Source organism: Catharus ustulatus, chromosome 2 (assembly GCF_009819885.2).
Source record: "Catharus ustulatus isolate bCatUst1 chromosome 2, bCatUst1.pri.v2, whole genome shotgun sequence".
Lineage (NCBI taxonomy): Eukaryota > Metazoa > Chordata > Aves > Passeriformes > Turdidae > Catharus > Catharus ustulatus.
The window spans coordinates 23,705,113-23,731,053 of NC_046222.1; the positions used below are offsets into that span (position 1 = coordinate 23,705,113).

Consider the following 25,941-nt stretch of genomic DNA (forward strand, 5'->3'; position numbering starts at 1 on the left):
CAGCTGATAGCTGCAATACAGACCTGCTCCCCGTGGCAAGCCTTGGGTTCCTAAGGATATGTGTGGCACAAGGTGGAGCTGAGAAAACAGGTCTACTTGTGCCTTGAAATGCCCCCACATCAAACAGCCATGAACACAGGGAACATCAAGACTTCTCTGTTTTTAAAGGAGTTTAGATGTGCAATATAAATTCTCTTTGATACAAGAAAAAAGTGCTTCAATCCCAGTGGCACATAACATAGAGGGCCTCCACGGCCTTCATAGCAAGTGATGCTCCTGCAGCATGCAGCATCCTCTGCCAAGCAGCCAGGCTTCAACAGCAGAAAAATTGCTAGATTTTCCCTGTTTGCCTTCCTCTGGTGAAATTGGGTCCCTTTAGGGACATACTCCTGCTCAAAAGGTGGCAATGGGGATGGTGGCTACCAGGTTGATCTCTCTGCTGCCATGGTGACAGCTGGCAAAATGAAAGGGCTGCACATCCCTCTGAAGTGACAGTCCTGTGTTTGTAGCAAGGGGAAAGTGGCTGCTCTGCCATATGCTGTGGGGAACTGGCGTAGTCGCCTTCAGTTTTCATGACCCTTCCAGGCTCTTTCAAGTAAGTTTAATTAAACATTTTTTCATGTTTAATTGATCATATTCCAGGTCTGAGGAAGCTCAGAAACCTCCCTTGCTTCTAATACTGTCATTGGAACTTCTCCTCAGCAAAATCCCAGGCTCTGTGCTTGGTTGGTTTTGGGCTCACGTACCGCAGTAGTGGTGAGGCCCCAGAGTGCTGGGTCCTGTGCAGGCACTTGGCGGGGACAGACTCCCATAGTTACTCAGAGGCTCCCATCCACACATGCAAGACAGCAAAGAGAGAGACAAATGGATCTGGGTGAGCCTTTGAGGACCACACCTTTTCAAAGGCCAGCGTTAAAGAGGGGGAGGACCTAATGTTTGCTCTGGGGACGCAAACCCAAGAATGACTCATTTGCCTTTCTTGTCATCACACCCTGAACAGGACACTACAGACAGAAATCCTCTGAATGGCGTATAAGGAAGGAAAATAACTATACCAGTGTCCTTTTTGTGTTCAAAAAACACCTCCCTTTGCTAGGTAAAAAACCTAGTAAAAACAGTGGGATCAGAAGCTGCTTTGAAAAGGCACTTTCCCTCCATGGTTCCTTAGTGATGAAAGGGTATATCCCAGAAGATCATATGCCATGTACATTATTCACTCAGGAAGAACAACTCCTGGTGTTCACCCTACATTCAGAGGACTGTAGAGCCATGGGCAGAAAGAGAGCTCCTGAAGGCAGAACTGGGAAGGGAGCGAGAGTGTCACATAGATAAGTGACAGTGCATTTTACAATCTCATTTTGCATAACTTCTGATTCCAATAGTGCAGCCCACTGGTTTAATTTTCACTTTAACAGAATAAACTAGATTTGTTCTCACTCACAAAGTTTGCAGGGGAATAAATGTGCCACTGATCTAAGTCATCAAAAACAAAGTGCTCTGTGGGAGCAGTGGATAACAATTACTGAAGAGGACTACAGAGATTTGTATGGCAAATGCCAGCTATGTCCCTGAGACAGAAGACATTAAAGTGCTCCCTACTGTTTGGATGGCATGTTATTGCTGAGCCTCACAGTGTTTTTGAGGAATGGTAAAGACATCAAGGCACAGGTATCACACTTGCTGTTGTACCAAGAAGGCAAGGGGCAGATAAAAGGCAGAATCACACAGAAATGTGTGAGCCAAAAGCAACTTCAAAATGCTTCAAAACAGCATAAAACTGCAAATGGATATACTATGGGCTTTGTTTGGACCACTATAGAAATCAGACTAGTGTCTATCTCTGAGGAAAATAATTCTAGCACAAGTCAGGTCAAAGGTCCTTCCCTGCTCCATGTGTAGCTTCCTCTTGATTCTCAGTAAAATTTTGTTGGAGAGCCCAGCTTTAGTCTCTATGAAAAGCAATCTAAGAAGGACAACAGAGCTCCTTGGATCTGTGCAGCAAAGCCAGTTTGTATTATTATGTGGTGCCTTCCAGTGCAAGCCACATCAGTGATTAAATATAGCTAAATTTATTCATGGTGTTGGAGCTTCTCTCAGCTTCTTTCTTACTCTTGAGGGGAAAAGGCAAACCCCTGTTCCATGACTGGATCCACCTCTTGAGAACTTGTACTGACCTTCTCTTTGATGCAAAGTTTCCTCATTTTGTGATGTTCTCCATCTTTTTCTTACTTCACTTCTTCTATTTGAGTTCTTGTTTTTATTAATTTTTAGGTTTTATTTCCCTTTTCTCTACTTCATCACTATACCAGGTATTCTAGTAGGATATCTGTCATGAAGGTCTGTCATGATGCACCCTTTCATCTGTGACATGGACTCGCCAGTCATTTGGATGGCAGGCAGTGATGGACTGACTGGAAGAGTTTACCAAGCTTCTGAATTGTGCAGAGACTCTGTCCTTTGTCCTAGTACTCTGCACACTCTCCACAGCAGGGTCTTTACATGGAGAGAGTTTTTTGCTCTCTGCAGCAGTGATCCCCAATGGCTGAAGCATGTTTCATTCATTAGTCACACACCCTTAATGAATAAGCTGATTTGGATTGACACTGGCTTTTCAACGTGCTACATCATGTGCCTCTGGAACTGAGACTTAGATAGACAAAGCTGCTCTTGGTTGGCAGACTGGCAAGGATGTAGCAGCAGCCAAAAGTCAGGGAAAGTTGGGAGAAGAAATTAACCCACCAAGATGCATCACTTTCAGTCTTGACACACTGGCTTCTGGGAAGTGTCTGGCTTCAAGCGAGAGCTTGTACTGGAGACCAGAGGTTCAACAAGCAGTCCCGTCCAGCCCATGCTTCTGTGATTATACAGGCAGCCATCAAATCCGCTTTTTCATGGCAGTGTCCATCCAGTGCCTAACCTGGATTGCACAGATGATCTGGATCTCTGCTGATAACCAGTAGTTACCAGCTCCATTACCAATACCAGGAGGGTGACTGCTGCCAGCTGCCTTCAACCTCGTTGTCCTGTTTTCCAACAGCTCTAAATCTGCAAGGGCATAAATTTTAGTTGCCAAAGGCACTGTGGATACTGTGGATAGATGCACATAGGCAACACAGAAGTCTGGGCTGCTCCAGTTTCATTCCTCCTGGTGCTTGAGGTGGTTACAGCAATGATAGCATGGACACACATGGCCATATAACAGAAAAACCTTGACATCAGAGCCGAGATGCGTTCGTGATCTTTCCTAACTTCAACATCTACAAATACATGAATTCAGATAATGAATTCTCCAAGCATAAGTGTATTTTGAGGAGTCGTTTTGGTCTGGGTCCTCATGTATTTGAAACAAGAAAAGCGCTACTGTTTTGTTATACTTGTTGAAGGAGAACATCCCATTCTTGGTCCCACTGGGTAAAAGGCTGCTCTTCTGTACTAATTTCTAGCAAGGGCAGACTAGTGGAAACCATGAGAGGTGGCATGCTGCAATTTGCAGTCTGCTAAAACCCAGAACATTTCTCAAGGGCCTGGAGACATCAGCTGTTTCAGGAATCAGTGCCTGGGGTTAAGTGCATATTTGTGGGAAAAGTGCTTTTATCTTTGGCTTCTAGTCCAGTCCTTTTCCTGGACATCTGTGCCTGTGTCATGGGGTGTTGGAGGGAGGAGGAATGCAAATATTCAGCCTGTCCTTTTAAATGTAAAAGACATATTTTTCATATTTCATAGAATCTTGGAATGGCTTGGGTTGGAAGGAATATTAAAGATCATCAAGTTCTATCCTCTCTGCCACAGGCTGGTATGCTTTCCATTAGACCAGAGTGCTCAAAACCTCATCTAACCTGATAATGAATACTTCTAGGGATGGGGTGTCCCAGGTTTCTCTGAGCAACCTGTTTCAGGACCTCACCACCCTCACAACAAATTTTTCTTCATCTACGTTTGTCTTCTTGCAGTTTAAAACCATTCCTCCTTATCCTATCACTATAGGCCCTTGTAAAAAGTCTCTCTGTAGCTCTCTTACAGCCCTCATTAGGCATTGGAAAGTGTTCCAAGGTCTCCCTGGAGCCTTTTTTTCTCCAAGCTGAACAAACCCAACTCTGTCATCCTTCAGAGGTGAGATGCTTCAGTTCTCTGAGCATCCCCTCCCCTGGACTCGCTCCAAGAGGTTCATGACATTCTTATTCTGTGGGCTCCCCAGCTGAACACAGCACTCCAGGTGGAGCCTCACAAGAGCAGAGCAGAGGGGCAAAATTCCCTCCCTTACCCTGCTGGCCATTCTGCTCTGTGTGCAGCCCAGGATACATTTGGCTTTCTCATCTGCAAGTGCACGTTGCCAGCTTGTGTCAACTTTCTTGCCCACCAACATTCCCAAGTGCTCAGGGCTGCTCTCAACCCATTCCTCTGTCCAGCCTGTGTTTGTGCTTGGGGTTGTCTCAACAGACATGCAGGACCATGCATTTGGCTTTGTTGAACTTCGTGAGGTTCACATAGTCCCACTTCCCAAGCCTACCAAGGTCCCTCTGGATGGCATCCTTGCCCTCCAGCATCTCAACTGCAACACACAGCTTTGTGTCTTTGGCAAACTTGCTTGCTATTTATCTGTCTTAATGACAAAAAGCCTCTTTGCACTTAATCATCAGCAGCAACTATGACTTTTATCAATGAGCAAATTTTCAGTTGGGTCTGCAAAAATAAATAAATAAACAAATGTAACTAGAGAGACAGAGAGGAGAGACAGATGGTATAATTTTCAGAGAGATTTTTAAAAACACATTAAAGAGTTTTTCTTCACTTTTTTCCTTTTTCTCTCTCTCTTATTTTTTTAAATTTAGTGACGGTCTAGGAAGGAGGAGATGAAGATAAAGGAAAAAAAAAATTAATGAGGAAGAGGCTGAAAGCATGTTTCCTAATCTGAACAAGCAGTTAAGAAGAATCAGGACAGAGGGAAGGGATGAATCTAAGAGATAAGTATTGGGCATGGGTTGAGGCAGTAAGGGTAAGAGAAGAACAAATGCATGCCTACATTAAGAAAATAAGTCAAATATGACAAAATAAAAACCTGGTGCCTTCCTCTATGTCATCTCAGGCCAAGCCAGCGTTCCTGGAACTGGAGGCAGCCAGTGTGGAATGTCAAGATACCACCAGAAAGATAACTGCTCTCATCTTCCTTGAAAACAATCTTCCTTAAAGCAGGAAGCAGTGGAAATCTCCTGAGAAAGACTGTTCTCTTGGTGCCTCTAAGCAAATCTGGCATTTCTGATAAAACCATTCAATTTAATTCCTAGCTATATTGCCCAAATTTCATGCTGCTGGCCACAAGTCAGGAAAACTTGCTGCTACTTGCAGAAAGGACTGTTCTGCAGTCAAAGCAAGTGATGAAGATTCCCTCTGCCTATCTTTAGTTTGCTGCATGAGCTAGAGATATCATTTTGTTTTTCTATGCCAGAGTATTCCTGCCTCTAAAAAAACAAGTATTTATAATGCATTCATATTGAATCCAGTTACCTTTACTAAAAGAGGTCAGAATTTTTCATCTCCTTCAGAGGCCATCTACTCGTAATGTGAACTCTTCTCTCCACTTCTAACTGAAATAGGTAGATGCTCATTTCCTGCAGCAGGAAGAAATAACTTTTATTCCTGCAGTGGCTGAGAAACTTCAACATCTGCGCATGCAGACCAATCTTGACTGACACAGATTTGTGATGAGACTTCCCAGCTTCATGGGGGACATGGTGACCCTGAATTCACTCCTGTTTGCAAAGTACATTGAGGTCCTTAGATGGAAGGGGTTTTAAACCATCAAGAATTATTTGCTACCACTCAGTCCCTCCCCTGCTCCTCACCCTCACCTCAGAAGATATTCCAGGCTTCTTATTGTGAGCTCTTATCTATTTTTTAATTTTCAGACCTGCTGAATGAGATAAGGGCCTGAAGGGACTGAATTATGAAGGGAGATTAAAAATGCTAGATATGTACAGTTTAGTTAAATGATGGACATGATAACTCCTTACAGCAATCTAATTTTCTTTGGAGGGACACAAGGGGAGAAAAATAAGGAAATTTATAGCTCTAAGCTTTATTTTTTTTAATAATTTGTTTGTATTTACACTCAGTAGGAGAGACACAATGGCTGTCACAAGGGTTACATAGGAACACAGCACAAGCCTTCTGGAAGAGGTATGCCAGATTAATATAAAGCAGTTAAATTGCTGTATGAAGATAGCTAGCTGGAGAGGGATTAACAAAGGCTCTAACACAGGTAATGAGAGTGGAGAATGAAAATTTGGGGCTTGTATCCTGCAAAGTGGACACACATAGTAATCTGCAAGATCCAGGATTTAAACAGAAAACCAATTAGCCTGACAACAGGCTTAGAGAAATGAATTGTGGAAAAAGCCACAATACATCATAGATCAGTAGTTTACAAAAGAGGGATGGAGAGAGGAAGCAACATCATATTAAATCCCACACAGACTAATGGAGAAATTCCATCAGGAGCCCTTTGCACAGGAGAAAGACACTGGTAAGTTATCGTCCAGTGGTCTACTCCTACAAGAGCTCTGCTAACGGGATCAGAAAAAAAAATGTAAGAACCCCAGATGATCTGAAGGGCAAACAGTATCACACAGAGACAGAGCTGATATCTCTAGCTCTGGGCTCCCAGGACTGCAGAAGTGCTGAGGCTGATGACCAGCCAAACCAGCAAAGGGCACAAAGGGGTTTTTTATAGTGGTCCCACAAAAAACAGGTAAGAGGTTCCAAAACAGAGAAATCTGGTTTTAGGCATCTAAGCAGCGACATGAAATGAGTGTGTAGAGCTCCTATGAGGAACACTGGGAAGAGGTAAAGTCTCCTAGAAAAGACATAGAATTATAGAATAGCCTGAGTTGGAAGGGACATATCAGGATCATTAAGTTCAACTCCTAGCCCTGTGAAGGACATGCAAAGAAGCACACTGTAGCAACTAGTGAAGTCCGTGCAGGTCTGTTGCTCCTCCTCAGAAAGCTGCAACCTTCCCAGAGAGAGGGTCCCGCAAGGGACAGCCTTCTAAGGGGTTCTTCTGGCAGGTGTCCTAGCTGCTGGATAAACCTCAGCAAGCTGCAGCCAGAGGCTGCAAGTGATCACCTCTCAGTGATTTCAGCTCAGCTTGGGAGGCTATCGCAGGCCGAATAAGGGACAGAGAGACAGAAGAGTCATATGGCAAATTCTACAGAGGTTCCTTTATTATTCAGCAGCTCTGTGAAGTGGGCCAAGGATGATAGCTCCCTGCTGAACTGGGGAGAAGCTGGAGTTTTTATGGGGGAAGGCAAGGGTGGTACCAAAAGGGGAAAGACCAATGGGTTACAAAAGATTAATGTGGGTACTAAGGCATGGTGGGATAACAGAAACCTTTGGGATATAGCTCACTGTGATAAGGGAGGATGTGCCCACCTAAGAGGCATCTCTCCAGGAGGGCTGAGATAAGCTAATCACAGCCCATTCAAGGGACATCCGTCTGGGGCAGGGCTGTGGGCAGAACTAAGGTGGGCTTATCTGCCTCCACAGCACACCATGTGCTTGAGAACATTGTCCAATGGAAGATGATGCTGGGATTCAAGACACAGAGCTGGAAAGGGAGACTTGTAATCCCTGCAAGGAGTGCGAGCTGTTAGATGTGTCCTTGGACTACTCCTCACACTGCAGCACCATATTAAGTCCTGAGCACTGCAGAGTGATAAAATCCTCATATCCTCTCCCACTTCTTCCCCCATGCAGGTCTGCTGCAATATGAGATCTGATAAAGGGCATGGGAAATTCTTTCAAAAATGCCCCCCAGACTTTGACAACTTCAGTAAAGACACTGCCAACTGCAAAATGAGAAGCCTCTCTAGAAGAGGAAAGGGGTCAGTTTAATGAAGAGCAAAAAGATAATGTCAGGAAGAGCAACAAAGCAAGGAAAAGTCTAGATGTGGTCTCAGGTTTTTTCATTACCATAGTGGAGCTATGCTGGTCTCCTGGACACTCTGCTGGTGTCCTTATCACAAAAGCACAGGAAGCAGCTCAGCACAAAGATAGAGTCTATACCAGAGCCAAGCCTTTAGGGCCTGTGTTGTGAGAAACCTTACAGAAAGTCAAATGTCCTTTTGCCTTGTCAGGCCCAGATGACCAGGCTTGGCACTGTCAGAAAAACACCAGGTTGAAGTAGAATCTGTAGTTCCTGCAGCTGTAGCCTTGCATACGCCCAGGTCCCTGCCATTTCTATAGTCACCTCCTATGGGATGACCTCCTCTGCTCGATAATCCCCTTTTACTGGGGGATGCCCTTGAAACCCTTGAAGTGGGGCCCAGGTGTGCACAGTACCCAAAAGCCCTATCTTTTTGATTCTGCACACCAAAAATCCAGCCTGACAGGTAGCACAACATTGCAACAGCATCTATTTCTGAGTCTCTCTCCTGAGCAAATAATGTTCACTGTGCACTGTGAGTTGGCTCTACTTCCAGAAGCCCCACACACAATCAATCCCATAACTGCATGAGTCTCCAAGGAGCAGAGATGATTCCTGAAGAAGCAACAGGCAGCTGGTGGGTAAAAGTGATCACTGCATAGCAGATAGAATTCCACAGCACACTGGAGATGTAACTATCACCTTAAAAAGCATGGACAGCCCCCAATGGACGATAAAATTCATTTGGAGACTGAGATAATTCAAAGGAGCCAAGTGGCCCAGCAATAAAAGCTGGAACAAATAAATTTAAATTCAGAGAGCTCTGCAGTGCCCTAGCAATAAGTGACAGAACAACCCCTCCCCACACAGACCTATCCAGACTCATCTAAAAGTCACAATCTGGAGTCCAGAGAAAGATGTACAGAAACTGTGTTTTATAAAGGAGGACAAGGGCCAAAGGGAGTAAATACAAGAAAAGCGCTTACACATTTGGCACATATACAGAATGTGTACATGTGCCATGGCAGCTGTGCTGGTGGGTATTGTGCAAGCAGCTTTTCATTAATCACATTACTCAATCACAAACTAGCATGTAGAAGATGATGTATATTGTTCTCTATTATGTCAAGGCAGACCCTTTCAAGGCAACAATTTCAGACTACCTGAATGTAGCTGGGGGTGGATTATGGCAAACTGCTTTTATTCTGCTTTTATGTACAACACAAATTGTCTTGTCCTTCCTCTCTTCTGTCCCCACTGGGATTCCTCCCCAAAGTGCACAGAGAGTGCTTCCCAAAGCACTTCCCTCCCAGGAGTTAGTTTGCCACTCATAAGATGAACAGCCTAAAATTGTGATAATAAAAACTTTATAGCTCTCTGTCATGTTCATTCATGCTAATGCTGTCTCTCACTGTGGATATGGCAAAAATTTCAATGCTGGAAAAGAAACAGGGAGTTTCAGATGGCCTTACAGGCATGCTTTTCAGTGCTGTAAAAATATGGCGGTTCAATATACCTTTATAGCAGAAGGTGTCCATCAAGGTCATTATTGCCTGTGAGAGGAGACACAAGAGCAGAAAGTTGCTGATTGATGATGTGCCATAGTTTGGAGATGGAAACTGCACTAGACATGATCCATACATCTCCATGTCCCCACAGGGAACTGTCCTAATCTAATAAGACAGGTGTCTTCATGAAGAGGTCCCAAGGGCAAAAAAGAAGGTAGAGGTCTGGCAGGTGACATCAGTTGCAACTTGGAAAATTGGAGGGTCTGGGGATAGGGCTGATCTCTCTGTAGTACCTGCAGAGGTGAAGACCCTTGAGGCTTGAGGGACCCACATGGTGCAGAATGCTAATTACTCTTGATGAGGGAGGAAAGGGACACTGGCTCAGATAGCAATTCATTATAGCTAGCCCACCAGTCAAGGGAGTCCTTTGTCAGTGTGAGGCAGCCACTCTCACTGATAAAACAGGTGCAAGCATTTTGATTTCCAGGCTCTGTGAGTGATGGCAAATACCACACCCGTCCCCAGAGCTTAAAAGCTGGGATCTTCAGCACCGGCAGAACAAGCCTTCATCCTAGAGGAGTAATTTTACTTTTTAACAAGTTAGCAAGGGCAGACATGGACAGAAGGTGACAACTTAAAGAGTGTACAAGAACATCTAGGACTTGAGTTTAACAACCACTTTTCTTTTCTTCTCCCACGCAACTGGTCTTTCTAGAATCAGACCTCACTCTGATTTATTATTATCTTGAATTTTTTGTACAGAGGCAGCACCCAGGAGCTGTATTTGCAGAACAGAAATTCACTACAATAAATATTACACACACAAAGACCAAAGATACAAACCCTGTTCTAAACACATCAAAAATCAAGCACAGATTAGGGATCAAGATAAATATTGCAGTGTGATATGCCTGATTTTTTTTTTTAAACCTGCCTTTATAAAGGAACAGAAAACACTTGGGACAATAGAATTAAATATATGTTTAAGGAAACCCGATGCCTTTTAGGAGCAGCTGAAGCTGGTGTGGAAACAGCTGAAGACGTGTTTTTCTAGGCATTTTTCTGCCTTGTACTTTCTGCTTTCCCACACCCCCCACCCCCTACCTTCTTCCATCCTAATAAGGGCACTTGCAATGGAAACCAAGTTCTTTGACCTTTTTTGAGGTAATTTGCTCTTGCTATGTATTTCCCTCCCTGCACATCATCAGCCAGTATGCGAACCAAAAGTGCTGTGGAGCAGAGAAAATGCCATCTTGCAGGAATGGAAATGGCACTGCATCACCATTCCTCTGCTTATGAAATACTCCTCTTTTGTTTGTTTTGGTTTTTTTTAGCAGGGTTTGTCCTCTGTATATAATAGTGACCACCAAGATCAGACTTCAGTGTGTGGGTCAAGCTGGTCAACTCAATCTTTGAACAGGTCTGACTATATGAGTTAGTGAAATCATGCTATCACGCAGGGGGAAAGCAAGACAGCACACAAGGGCAACTTCTAGAGAAGAAGAGGCCATTTTATTGACCGAAACGCGGACATATTTATAATGAGGATCACAAAGCTCAGGCAGAACAGAGAATTATTGGACAGAATAAGAAAACAATCTCTGTGATATACTTACAATACAGTTACTTGTAAAACAACAGGTGTTTAATTTATGTTTTTCTTTTTCGGCCTGGGAATGTCTGCAGCCCCAGAACTGTGTATTCAAAACAATCTGGGAAGGTTTTAGCTATCTATGAGAAACATGTTCTTTACACAGCCTGAGAAAATCCTGACTGAAAATTTCCTAGGCCACAAACAGTGTCCACAAATCTTAACTGGACATTCCAATCAAAACAGCAGTGAGAACTAGGTCCTTTCACCATTAAAGCTTAGATCTCTAAGCTAAGCAGAACAAACTGTACTGGGTAAATGTATCTTTATAAGCAATAGCTGTTATGGACTTGGGGGCTGCACCAGTTTAACCATATGGAGTTCAGATAATATACAGTAATTTCATGACTATAAGGCGCACTGGATTATAAGGCACACTTCTGGGTGTTGGCAAATTTCCGAACTTTGTCCATATATAAGGCGTGCTAGACTATAAGGCGCACTTTTTTGTATGCAGTGAGGACCCGAGCGCAACAAAATAACGAATTAGTAACAGAATTGTGTGATCGCGGGGTTTGCAGGCAGGTGCTAAATTTGCAAACATTTTTCACAGATTGGTGTAGCCTTTAAACGCAACCCCAGCTGCCCTCCCCATGCTGAGGGCCCCAGCACTCTCACCTGCCCCCAGCGCCAGCTGGCGCACATCCCACGGCTGGGGTGGCTCGGCTCATACCATGGCTCACAGCTCGGCTCCCACAGGGCTGCTGCAGCTCACGGCTTGGGGCTCCTGCGGGGCTGCTGCGCCTCACAGCTCAGGGCTCCCATGGCTGCTGTACTTCACGGCTCGCACTTCTGGGTTGGCAAATTTCCGAACTTTGTTCATATATAAGGCGCACCGGATTATAAGGTGCACTTCCGGGTTTCGATCAAAATTTTAGTCAAAAAGGTGCGCCTTATAGTCGTGAAATTACTGTAACTAAAGCTTTAGAAACTTGTGATCTTCTGTGCACCCGACTGCATCCCCTTCACTGAGATCAGTCCCAGCCCTACTTTGCCCCACAGCATGGATTAAAGAGAGCTATTTCATGCACAACCCATACCCTTCCTCTCCTTTTGACTGTGGAGCAACAGCATCAGAAGACATATCTGAAAGCAAATCCTCCTCAGCCTGCAGTCCCGGTGAACCTCAGCAATCAATAGTCATTGGAGGGTTTTCCCAGGAAGGACTCTGGCACCCGCCTCAGATGGTGGCAGAGCTCGCTGCCATCAGCCTCACGTGAAAATTTGCCACTGCCAAAGCCAAGTGTCTCTGCCCAGTCCTCTACACAGTTCCTCTTGGAAAGTATCCCTTATTATTTGCACAGGAGGATTTAGGGCCAAGCTAGCCCTGCAGTTTCCAGAGATAAGGCCATGTCCCTGCCCTTGTGTATGAGTGAAACAAGCGCCTATTGTGGTCAGTGGAGAGCAGGATACACTCTTTTGCCCTCCACATCAACGTAATCACCTCCCCCAGCATTCCCTCTGGCAGGTAATTTTGATGGAGGTGTTTCTGCAGTATCCACTTTGGGACTGCGCATTATGACAAAGCTTAATGGGATTCCACAGTCAATTACTCCCTACCCATTTTTCTACAACAACACTGTTGCACAACCACCAATAAGCGAATTACTGGAGAGAAAGGCCTTTGCTTTGTATATGCAGGAGATGTGTCATTTGGCTCTTCAAGTGTACAAGAAAAGAAAAGATTCAAATTTTCAGCCCCTCTTTTCCCTAGCTCTCCATCCTCCACGAGATGAAATAAACACAGGGAAGATGTGCTTTTTGCATAAATTGGGGATGTATGATTGATAACATGTTATCTTGTCAGCTGGAGACACCTGCATGGCAGGTATTTATGCTATCAGAAGGGCTCTAACTGGTGAAATAGAGTTTGGTGCTGATAAGGGGACCCAGGGACTCATGGCACCAGCCTCATGAGGATAGGGGGATTAATACTGATATTTTGCAGCTTGCTCTTATTAAATTCTGATTCCTTTTGTGAAGTAAAAAAAAGAAAAGGGGAACAGTGATTGGTTTTAAGCAGATAAAAGACACAAGGGGTGGGGGTAGCTGGTAGAAACAGGGCTGATGAATGGCCAGAGTATCTCCTGGGAATAAAAGCAAAAAGTATTAAACAATTTTCTGATTGACTAGGTCTTGTCTGTCAGGCAGGGAATCAGAGTGGGGGGAATGGGTTTGAGGAGTTCCTGAGAGTACAAAGACGCAGTTATATTGAAAGCAGAGCTAAATTATACAGATGGGGGATGGGGAAAGAGCCAATTTCCTTCATTTGCTGGAATTTTTAAACATGCAGCACTGCTGATGTTCAGGCACTCAGCTCCCAGCCCAGCCTACTGCCATCAGCTTCTGCTTAATGCCAATGGTAGGGCCTCTTACTACACACAGAGATCAAGCTCCTTGAAATACTCATGTTTAGGATAAGGCTTCCTCCAAGCAGACAGCACACATCAGGTTATGGCAAAGTTATGTACAGGGGCTCCCCAGCTGCAGTACAAGTGGCAGGAGGGGGAGAACTGGCAAAGCTGGTGAGGAGAGCCTTAGGCTAGGAGAGCCAGCATGGTTTCCACTCCTGAGCATTTTCAGGATTAAACCCTTAGGTCTTTACTTGTACCTATATCTTAGAAAATAATCATTTGCACATTCTTGAAAGAAAAGCCTTAAGAACTTCAGATAAGCTCAGGTAATACTTTGCACATTCTGTGGGAATTCTTCTAGGGCTGGAAAAGCAGTAGCAAAAAAACTGGGAAGAAATGATCCCATACACCAAAAGCATCAGTGAGAAAACATGCCACACAAAGCACATACACTGTGTGCAGAGAGGGTTTCTATCAGCTGCAACCAGAACCAAACCATGCAAACACAAAGACTCTGAGAATGTTACAGCAAGAAAGATACAGCATCACCCTTTCACAGGATGGGAAGGTTTGTGATGCAGACATAGATGGATCCTTTCGGTTATATGATTCTGTTTGTGGTTCTCTGGGCATGTATTATTAATATGCTACAGAGTTTTAATTAGAGCTGAGAGATTCATTCATTATGAATAATTTATGTGATTAATTTTGCCTTGCTTCTGTTCATGAATTGTCCATAAGCACTTTGTAATTTTCTCAAATTTATTTGTCATTTGCAATTATTTGCTGACTTGTCTCAGTAAATAATTCTCAGCATATTGTTTGTCCACAAACTGTCCCTGGATGGTCGATATTCAAAATCAAAGTTGGGTTTGATATACTTATGTTAAATATATGCGGTAATTCCCATTGGATGTTTCTGTTTTCTGACTAACCTTTAGGATCAGGCTTCCATAGAGAATACTACTTTTTATGAGTTCAAATCTGACTTCCTGCAAATAGTCTCTAATATTTACATAAAATTCACTGTTCCCATGAACATTCCTGCCAGTCAATATATTCACTACAGTACACACAGAAGAGACCACAAAAGGAATGTTTTATACTTGAAGCAAATAGTTCTTTTGTTACACAGTGCCCCAGTCTGTTCCCGGGAGACCTGACTGAACATTTGTTTAGTTTTGGGGTATTTTTTTTTCTGGTTTGTTTTTTCCAGCTCTCCTGGACAGGTGTTATGTTCTCCTTAAGTCACTCTCTCATGCAAACCATGCTGCATACTAACTACATTGTCTTTGTGTGCTGCCTTTGCCAGCCTGTTTCAGAAGTGAAACTGAGTGCAGGGCACGGGGATAATCACCATCCAACCAGAAAGAGTGACTGTCACTGCTGGGCATGCTAAGCCAGTCACTGCTTGCTCCAGCCTGTGCTGCCATGGAAAAACCTGAGGCACAGAAAGTGCCGTACAGACAGGCTCACTCACACAGATGACCCCCACTCTGTGGTAACAGGAGAAACTTGTCTGCTCCACATGGGATTTTTCCTTCCATGAAACAAAATATATTGTTTGGCAATGAAGAGAGAAGTTTCTCTGCTTGCAGTGCTCAAAAACCAGTGTAAACAGTAAAAGGCGTCTTTGCATAATTACTAAATAACCTTGGTTTTGAATTATTGGCTTGTGAGGGAACTATGGAAAAACATCACTGTCATCTGACAACGCACAGCGGGAGTTGCTTATTTTTAAATCAAGTTCAGCAATGAAGACTCACATATTTCAGGGTTCCAGAGCAGCTGGAAAGTAAATATTGCTGTGACAATTCTGTGGATGCTCTTAGATATAAAAGCATACACTCTTACAAGGGTTTGTAAGCACGTGCAGTCATAATATAATCAGGGATAGCACAGACAGAAGTGACCATTTGTGTCACCTAGTCCAGCACCAGTGGAGTCAGCACCATATCATTCCCTTCAGCATTTTTTCCTACAGCCTAGTCCAGACTGGTTTTAACTATTGCCAGCTGTGATATTCCTACTTAATCTGTTCAGGACTTCACATATTTCAGCTCTCAGTATCTAAGTTCTCCCAGGCAGTTTCCGTCTTTCCTTTTCCTTTCCTTAAAATTGCACATTTCTCAGTGCAATGGTATAGCTTTTATTTATTACATCCAGATATAACCTGACACACCTGTGTTTTTTGGGTTGATTGAGGGTTTCATACCACTTTCTAGATCAGCATACTAACACTTTCCATGTTCCATTTGACCCCTGAGCCCCCTTTAAATCCTCACACCCTCCAATCCAAGTTCCACCAAGATCAGTGCCAAAAACCTCTGGTTCTTGGTGGGTCTCAAACAATTTTTAATAGCCACAACTCACACATCTTAGACCACAAGAAGCCAAGTGCTTCTGTTTCCTTTGTCCCTCAAATCAATCTCCCAACCATCTGGCTGCTCTGGCTGATCAAATCTGAATTTTTTTCCAAGTCTTCCTGTGATATTCTTCTGCCTTGGTGATTATAATAAACAGTGAATACCACTGCCATGCTCTGAATTCACTATCTGCATTTTATAGGGTCTTAGCATCCTATATAGAACTTTGTAGGTACATGCAGTATGAACATCCTATAAGTTTTTGTAGACGTTCTTTATAAACACACAATGGAATCTGTGTAGATGCATTATTAATACCCTTTAGCTGGCAGTAGAATGGTGACATTTTCTTATGAGAAATGTAATTGTTTAATATCAAACAGTATTATTTCAAAGATTTAATTGTGTAATTGAGGTCAGTAATCGTGCGGTCGTCCTCAGAGCAAGAGGAACTTGCGGGGTAAAAGATTTATTGTCCTGGCAACAGAGAGCAAATTTTAATATTTCTGAAAAATTGAGAACTATTAATCCTGGCATGTATTACTCTCAAACACAGTGAACTGATAAAACTTTGATCTAATTTTCTCTTTGAAGGGGCATTGGTGGGGTGTGGGGAAGACTGTTAACTGCATGTGGCCTTCCGCTGGAAACATGGCAGAGCACAAAGGCAAGGCACATTCAGCTTCACAGGAGCTCTCAGATTGTGCACAAGATAGCTACTGAGAGAACAAACTGCTCCAATCCCACTGTGCTGCAAGGGGAGGGAAGACAGAAATGGTTTCCATAACCACAGGCAGCTTGGTGGCCATCTCTCAAAAGGATGCCTATTTGCATTTGTGCCCAGTGTGCACATACTTGACTCCTTTCTGGGAGTTCCAAGGGATATTTGCAAAACAGATCAAGTAATGCATGTGCCAGTGGATGATGAAGTGCATACATGCTAGTTGTATCAAACATATGGGTAATTATTCTGTGTGAAGCTTATGAACTCTGATACTGAGAGCTTGAATATTAGTAGAAACTTCAGGCTTTGTTTTAATGAGAAGCTCTGAAACATTCTTTGTTAGTTTGGTTTGGGGTTTTTCTGTATCTAAGTTGAACTAAAATTCACAGAAGGTGACAATGATAACAAAAGAAAAGGCTGTTCAGTGTTCATAGTGTATTCTCAAATGGAGCACTATAGCAAAGCAAGAAAGAAAAAGAACACCAGAATTGGTGAGGTAGCAATGGGGACATACTGCAGAGATGACCAGTTATTATAAAAGCAAGAGTATTTTCCTGGACATTTAGAGAGGAAGGCTTTCTGTGAAAACAGAAAGGCTGCACAACTTCTGTAATGGCACAGAATCACAGTACCCTTTGATGCCAGTAGGGAAAGGTAGTGGAGCATGTGTTATTTTGCAGTATATAATGAATTATACAGCAGTGCTGTTAAAGAGAAAGAGTTTCTGGGATTTTTTAATGTTTAGAGTCGTGTATAACTTTGCTTTAAGTGACATAGGCCCCTGAGGAAAGGGTCGATAAACTTCACCTAACTTCAAAGCCAGAGCTCTGGTAAAAGGTGGGCTTTGGCTTTGGAGGAGCGAGGATTGGCTGCAGGGCTTGCAGCAATCAAAGCATAAGGTCCAGTTTCTGTAGAAAGAACAGAAATTATACCACACAGGACAAGGACAGGGCAACTAAATGAGGCAAATAGCCTATGCAGGCCAAAAGAAGCTTATAAATATATGAACCCAGGATGCCTGGACACAGCTGCAGCAGTCTGTCAGGGAACCACTTAGAAACTATATTAAGGCTATACAACAGAGATGAAAGTACAGATACCAGCTTGTAAATACAGATGGGCTACTTAACTTTTTACAGATGTGGGCATTACATTTGCAGCTGAGCCCTGACATCTGCTAATAAGAAAGACTATCTGAGAGACTGAATATAATGAATTTATGGTAGTGATCCCTAGGCAGTATGTGGTTTCCAGACATTTAAAAAGAACGAGCTGTCCCTGTTAACAATGTTTTAGTAACCCCTTACTTCTAGAATATTCTCCAAACAAACACAGGAGCAGAAACAACTTCTTGCTCTTAGGCTAACCTTCCCTTTCTCAATTACTTTGGCCAGGTGTGTGGGGTTAGCCAAGATTTAGACCTGCATCTGAATTGGTCTCAAGATCCAAAATTCAGTGACTAGATGCCAAATTTGAACGCTCTGTTTTACCTAGGAGCCTCTGCTAATCACTTCTGGATACGAACTTTTTTAAGTTTTGAGCCAGCTATAGAGAAACACAACATTTTAGGCAAAATTTAAGCTCTCTATATCTGCCAGCCTGGCTAGATATGACAGCCATGTATTCTTCTGACAGGCAGAAGTGCAGTTTTGCCCAGCTTGAATGACAAAAAATAGTAGACTTTGCATACAAGACATTTTGATCGGGTGGAAGACATCTGGGTCATAGAAAAATGATTTCTTTTCCCATTCCTTGTGCAATGTATATGCAATTTTTGCTTCTGAAAGATTACAGAAAAAGAGATACAGGATATCTCATGAAAGCGAAACAAACTTGCAAAGCAGTAGCCCAGAAGGACATGCTTACTAAATCTGGCTCCATGATTCTAGAGTCATGTTCTTCTGTTTAGAATCTGTCCTGTGGCCCATTAAGTCAAAAGTTGAGACTTACTTCTAAAAGCCATCAGCTCCTGCAAAATGCTGCTCTGCCAATTCAGCCTGGAGGTCTCCCTGCTCTTTCTCCAAGCAATGCTGAAATTTACAGCTTTCCCTGCGTAACTCACTCCTGAACACAGTGATCCAGGTATGGCAATTCCCCAGCACTTGCTGAACAAAAAAGAGTAGCACTGAAACTCAAAAATTACTCCTCCCCTCATTCCTTTCCAAATGGTGTGAGTGCCAGATTGAAACCAAGGCCAGCAACAGAGGACATGGAGGAAATATCCTTTTGCTATGTTATCTGAAAGGAAAACAACAACTAGCAAGGCACACCAAGGCTACTAATTCACAGTGGAACCTGATGCTATTAAAAACACACATTGCAGCAGGACAGATGGTGGGTTTATGCAGTGTCCTGCATTGAGGAGAGAGGTTCACAGTGCAGCAGGGATTCTTCAGTGGCCTCAGGCCAACTTAGCCTCAGCAGAGTTCTGGTTTCAAGGAAATCTATTTCGCCATCATTGACAGCATGTGGCTGCTACCTCCCCTCTCTCCCTAGATGATATTGGCTCCACTAGCAGGCACAGGAGATATGTTTTGTTCTTCATCTTATCTCAGTGTCTCCTTAAGTAATTTCTCTCCACTTTGCATGTGTGTATATTGTTTCTGTGTCCATGACTGGTGTGTGCACTTGTGGAAGAACCTGCTGTGGGTAACCTGTATACACACACACACACACACACAAACACACACAATGTTTATAGCAAGTTAACTCTCTTATTCAGCTGGATTAAATGTGCAAACCCTGAGCAGCAAGATATCTCTGTTCTCTTGCCACATGGAGACTCTGACAACTAGAGAATAGGTGGGATGTGAAATCATATCACCAAAGCATTTTGAAGAGGCAGCACAGGCTTCTAGGCTTAAATATTTCCTCTAGAGCTCAAAAACATCACTATGGCCTCCTTTTTGATTCTAGGAAAAAAATCTATTACAAATTGTTATCAATGTAAAGGTACCAGCATCTCCTGTACTTGAACTGTGGAGGATTCTTTCTAACACCTCCCTGGTCCCCAGCCATAAATACAACACTCTTACCCTTGCTCCCTACTGGCCAGCATGGAGGCATTTCACCTTGCTCATAGGAGCTCATAAAGATGCAAAATATGACAAGCTGGTAGAAAAGAGAAATAGACACATATTTCATTACTGAAAGGGAAACAAAAAGAGGCCTACAGCAAAGCTCGATAATAAATAGAATTTAAATGTTTGTGTCTAGTGCTAGTGCTCCCTTTTATGCCTACACAAGTTTCTCAGAATGAGGTAGGAGGTAAGGAGGAAAGAAAAAGCAATGTGTACATGCTGTGGAAGGACCAAAACTCCAGTATGTTGATCAAACCACTCAGGCAACTCTGTCAACATAGCAAAAAAAAAGGAGGAAAGAAAGAAGTGGGGAGGGAGAGGAGGGGGAAAGTCAGGACTACTGTCAACTTTGAAGCAGAACAGTGTAAAAAAGAGATGAGAAACATCATAGGAGAGAAATTACTAGCTGAGAAATAAATGTATTAAAAGAGCAGATTTGTAATCTGTGGCCACACGTGTCTTGTGGGCTTGACAGCAGAGCAAACCTGCCATAGATACAGACTGGCTCTATGGCAAGGCAGTCTGTGGGAAAAAGTTTTGCTAATCCATCCAGGTGGTGCCCTGCATGATCTCTAGGATGCTCTCCTCAGCACCAAACCACCACAAAGTACAGCAGAGGTCAGTGAGGACCCTGCTCACCCTGCAGGAGCAATAATGCAGGGAAAGCTACCTGGAAAGACACAAGGAGCATGTGTGTGCTGCTTTGCTTGCCAAGCAGGACTACATGCCCATCAGCTCTGAGTCGTGCGTGTGACACAGCTGGATGCAGTGGCCTGAATTCAATTGCCATCCAATTTCCCTCCAAAATCTTTCCTCTTCTTGCTGGTGTGTTTCATTGCTGCTGCTCCCAACAGCTGTGTGCCAAACATTTAGAATTACGTGCCCACTTGTAGCCACTGCAACACAATTTATTCAGCTCACCAGTAATTCTGAAGCTGCCCTAGCTTGTAGTTTGATTTGCACAAAGCTCAGGACATATAGCTCCCAGTAAATTTTTAATCCACAAACCAGTTTCGAACCCAGCAGGATCATGAGTCAGAGCTGCCACCAGCCCTCCCTTGCCTCCTCCCCAGAAACCCTGGAGTCAGCTGATACCCCCAAGATAGTTTTAGTCTGGGCTAGTTCCTCCCTGAACATAACACATCAGTGTGCTCACCGAAAGCTGGCACTTCAGGTATGGAAACCAATTCTCTGTGCTATCTTCAGAGGTTTGGTCATGGGGTAATGAAAGCCTGAATTCAAAACCCACTGAAGCTATTATAGCTGTAAAGAGGGAAGAAGGGAGAGCTCAGGAGAAGACAGACACAGATGTCTATTTCTGACTGCAGGTGTGTAACAGGGAAGCAGTCTTAAATACTCTGACATCTGAGAAGGGAATACTGTCCCTTTCTAATTGTTAAGCCTCTAGGGACATGCTGTTTTAGCTTTACCATTTCCACTTAAAAATGAGGACTACCTCTAGCACCTGAAGCATGAATCACAGGCAGCTGTTCAATGACCCGCAATAGGAGAAATAAGAAAGCACTCAATGTAGTCACATTAATTGCACATGTACATCATAGTGTGTGTACTTACTAGCATGTGGAACTCACTGTTGCTTGGGAGAAGTAGAGTGAAGATTGAAACTCTTTGCTTTCTGTGTTATATCTCATATTACAATTTTCAAGACATGAATAAAAAAAAAACAAACTTACAGAAGTGAAACTGTTGGTGTGATAAAAGAATGAGGGAAATTCATCTTATTCTTCCCAAACTTTCCCTATCAGATCTATGCATGCTAACAGGGATTTAAAATTCTCTATCCTGACCATCCGGTAGCACAACCAGTTCCTACCTTGTGATACTGTCACAGCTTGCTTGTCCCAAACTCATACCAGAGGGTACAATGATGAGGGCACAATGTATGTTTGTTGGTTTTGGTTTTTTTTAATGAGTGTACGTATTCTCATTTTGGTTATGAAGACAGATCTCTGTATCACCTCATATTGGATCCACAATTATGTGACAGACTGGTCCCATGATGCAGGACTACAAAGGAAAAGGGACAGGAGGTTCAAAATGCATACATACAAGTGGCAGCACTGCTTTTAGAAAGCACAGGGGATACAGGTGGGGGGAGTAAGGGACAGGCTGAGAGAACACTACATGTTCTTATCTCTCCATGACTCCAGCAGCCTACTAAACCCTGAGAGAGCACCACATGGCCATGAAACTTTGCAGGGAGCTTCAGTACATCCCCAACTGTACCCACATCGCTGTGATAAAGTAGTTGTTGCTGGCCAGGAGACAACTTTCTATGACTTGCCCATCAAGCATCACCTCTCTTGCTGAGCTCACTGGGAGTCATGATGCGGAAGGTGTCACCAGAAGCAAGGATGGGGCCAACCAGCTGATAGGTTGATCTGTGTTTTCCAGCAAAGAAACATCGCCTAAATCAGTAGGTGATTGCAGAATCTCAGCAGTAGTGGCAGCACTTGCTGAGATCATTGAGCTCTCTGAATGGAGCTGTTCTCTCCAAAAAGTAAGACCATAGTTATCTCCACAATAAAAAATTGGCATAGTGACATGCCACCTCATTTCAGCTTCAGTCTTGCCAATAGTTAGCAGTCTCACAAATAAAAAAGTGTGAATTCCTTAACTCTGTGCATGTGCGTGCACAGAATTTGTGCTCCATTGCCCCCTAAGGGGCTCTTCACAGAGTAGGCTGAATGTGTCCTGGCAGTAGAAGTAGAGAAATCCAAGCTCATTCACTTTTACCAGAGGAATGTCAGTGAATGATTATTTAAGAATGTGGTAACATCGAGGAACCAACAGAGAACAGTCTGTAATTTGCTAGGCACTGTCAAAACACTGAGCAAGAAACAGCTCCTGTTTAAGTGCCCACACTTTAGTAGCAAGACCTGACACTGACGCAGTGAGTTACAGCCATAATATATTTTAGGTACAGTAAATTCACGAATACAAGCTGCACGGACTATAAGCCGCATATCCGGTGCGTTGGCAACATTGATGTCTTTGTTAATAGATAAGCCGCACCCGGAATATTAGCCGCACTTTAGTTCGCAGCGAACTTTCACAAAGTCGTCATTTAGTAACACAATCGCGGGATCGCCGGGGCTTACTGGCTTACTGCCAACCTCGGAAACATTGTTTCCAAGTGAAAAAAGACACAGACAATAGCTGCGGTAGCACCCTTTATTTACAAGCCGAAAAAGACACGAACAATAGTGTGGTCATTTTGCGAGCATTCCCAGTGGATCTGCGTTGCCTTTAAACAGCCGCTCAGCCACGCGGGCAGGCAGCTGAGCTCCGAGCGGAGCCACATCTCCGTGCTGGCACAGACACCCCGCTCAGCCCCGCGGGCGAGTGCCCCCCCCACCCCTCTCCCTGCGAGCTGAGCGGCTGCTCTACCCCTCTCCCAGGAGGGCGAACGGCTGCTCTACCCCTCTCCCAGCAGGGCGAGCGGCTGCTCTACCCCTCTCCCAGCAGGGCGAGCGGCCGTTCTACCCCTCTCCCAGCAGGGCCAGTGGCTGCTCTACCCCTCTCCCAACAGGGCGAGCGGCTGCTCTACCCCTCTCCCAGCACGGCGAGCGGCCGTCCTACCCCTCTCCCAGCAGGGCGAGCGGCTGCTCTAGCCCTCTCCCAGCACGACGAGCGGCTGCTCTACCCCTCTCCCAGCACGGCGAGCGGCCGCTCTACCCCTCTCCCAGCAGGGCGAGCGGCTGCTCTATCCCTCTCCCAGCAGGGCGAGCGGCCGTTCTACCCCTCTCCCAGCAGGGCGAGCGGCTGCTCTAGCCCTCTCCCAGCACGACGAGCGGCTGCTCTACCCCTCTCCCAGCACGGCGAGCGGCCGCTCTACCCCTCTCCCAGCAGGGCGAGCGGCTGCTCTATCCCTCTCCCAGTACGGCGAGCGGCCGTTCTACCCCTCTCCCAGCACGACGAGCGGCTGCTCTACCCCTCTCCCAGCACGGCGAGCGGCCGTTCTACCCCTCTCCCAGCAGGGCCAGCGGCTGCTCTACCCCTCTCCCAGCAGGGCGAGCGGCTGCTCTACCCCTCTCCCAGCACGACGAGCGGCCGCTCTACCCCTCTCCCAGCACGGCGAGCGGCCGCTCTACCCCTCTCCCAGCAGGACGAGCGGCCGCTCTACCCCTCTCCCAGCACGACGAGCGGCTGCTCTACCCCTCTCCCAGCACGGTGAGCAGCCGTTCTACCCCTCTCCCAGCAGGGCGAGCGGCCGTTCTACCCCTCTCCCAGCACGACGAGCGGCTGCTCTACCCCTCTCCCAGCACGGCGAGCGGCTGCTCTACCCCTCTCCCAGCAGGGCGAGCGGCCGCTCTACCCCTCTCCCAGCAGGGCGAGCGGCTGCTCTACCCCTCTCCCTGTGAGCTGAGCGGCTGCTCTACCCCTCTCCCAGCAGGGCGAGCGGCTGCTCTACCCCTCTCCCAGCAGGACCAGCGGCTGCTCTACCCCTCTCCCAGCAGGACGAGCGACTCCCCCAGCCCTCTCCCTGCGAGCCGAGCAGCCGCTTCATCCCTCTCCCTGAGAGCCTAGCGGCTCCCCCAGCCCTCTCCCTGCGAGCCCAGCCAGTCCCGCAGCTGCACAAGACTGAAAACACTTTAAAAAGTACAGAGAAATATCACACACTTTTATCGAACTGCCGAGGTAACTCACCGAGGTAACTCACCCCGATAACAACCCCCGCCCCTCAGTAACGCCGCCATCCACAGGCAGGCAATAAGCTGTTCTCTGATTGGTTCATCATCTGAACACCGGGAAACCATGGATTTAAAACTGTTTTGGCTCGGGACTGGTCTGGCATGATATTAGGTAAGGGCAGATATCACATTTTTGTCCATAGATTAGCCACACCCAAATATTAGCCGCACTTCCGGGTTTCCACCAAAATTTTTGTCTAATTGCTGCGGCTTGTATTCGTGAAATTACTGTACTTATGTTTTCTTGCTTTGTTTCTGTGATATCTCAGTGCCTTGTGCAAGAGTATAGCATTCTTAATTCTCCTGTAAGGCAGATATCATTGCTGTATCTCAATGGTGAACCTGGGCAGTAGAGGACTAAATCACCTGTCCCACATCCCACAGGCTGTATCTGACAGCAGAAAATTGAACCTTCATCTTTCAAATGCCAAACAGCCTCCTAATCTGCCACCCCTTTGTTCTTGTACCCCTCCTCTAGTTTACACATAACAATCAGGCAGTTCACACTCTTTGTGAAAAGTGGGAGCTTTCCTCCTGCTATTTCCATTCTTCCTGGTGCATATAGTATTTACCTTTCAGATCCAAACCCTTTGAACACACATACTCCTCTGATACCTGGACAATATTGGAGGAGTGTTCTGATGCCTTTACTTTCACTTGTTGTCCAGAAGAAGAAAATGTGAAAACAGAGAGATAAAAATGTACCTAAGCAATAATTCTTATGGTAATCTTAGGAGAAGACTAGGTCCTGCAAAGCAGATGCTTCTTTCAAGGCTGCTCAAAAAGGCTGAGGGAACCACTTCTTGTATTTATAGTCACTTCGAACATATCCCCTTGTGCTTTTTTCTGCCTTCTGCTCACCATGAGGGCTGAACCTCTGCTGAATAGCATATGCTGCTTCCTAGGCTGGTGGACTCTGTAAAGGTGGGTTGGCATTTTTTGTTCCTAGGTTTGACCACTCTGCTCATATGAGAGGAAAAAAGGCCTTAGCCCACAAGAGGAGACTGTCCAGTGCACGTCCCACAAGAAGGTGAGATATCAGACAGGACAGAACAGGCCCACATAACTCTTTTTAAGCAAACAGCCACCATCCTTCACAAAAGGCATTAGAGCTCAGCTTTCCCTCATGAATCACAGGAGAGTGAGGGGGAGTTATGCCATCGGTCTCAGATCTTAGTGAAATGGATGTACCCAGGCAGCTGAAGCCCTCTTCACATCTTTAATAAAGCCATTCCCATCTACCTGCCTGAATAAAATTCTTCCCAAAAGTCTCTTTAGGTCAAATGTCCCAGCTGATGCCATTGGTTTTGTTTTCAACACATACCCCACACTTAGGCTGCTTTCTGCTCCTTTGCACTGCGCAATGGAACAGGTCTTGATGAACAACAGTCCACAGAGTAATGCCCCACTCCTTCCCTGTTGCTAAAACTCAGATATGGAAAAAACCCTCCAGAGTCACTGGGATTGATGAGCTGTTAGTACCACCCGCATCTTTTCTCAATGTTACCTTCATCTTATGCAGGACCAGGCTGCAGTGGGTGGGTACCCACTTATTTAGATTTGCCCCAGCTCCCACAAGTATAGGCATTTTTTAGATTAACTCCTGGGCTCCAGGGAGAAAC

At 44.9% G+C, this 25,941-nt stretch overlaps 1 protein-coding gene across 1 annotated transcript in view; it reads right to left on the bottom strand.

Moving 5' to 3' along the window:
* The window catches only part of LOC116992811 (limbic system associated membrane protein), a 1,292,475-nt gene that overhangs the window by 401,655 nt on the left and 864,879 nt on the right, over positions 1-25,941 (bottom strand). The gene's annotated exons all lie outside the window — the stretch shown is intronic.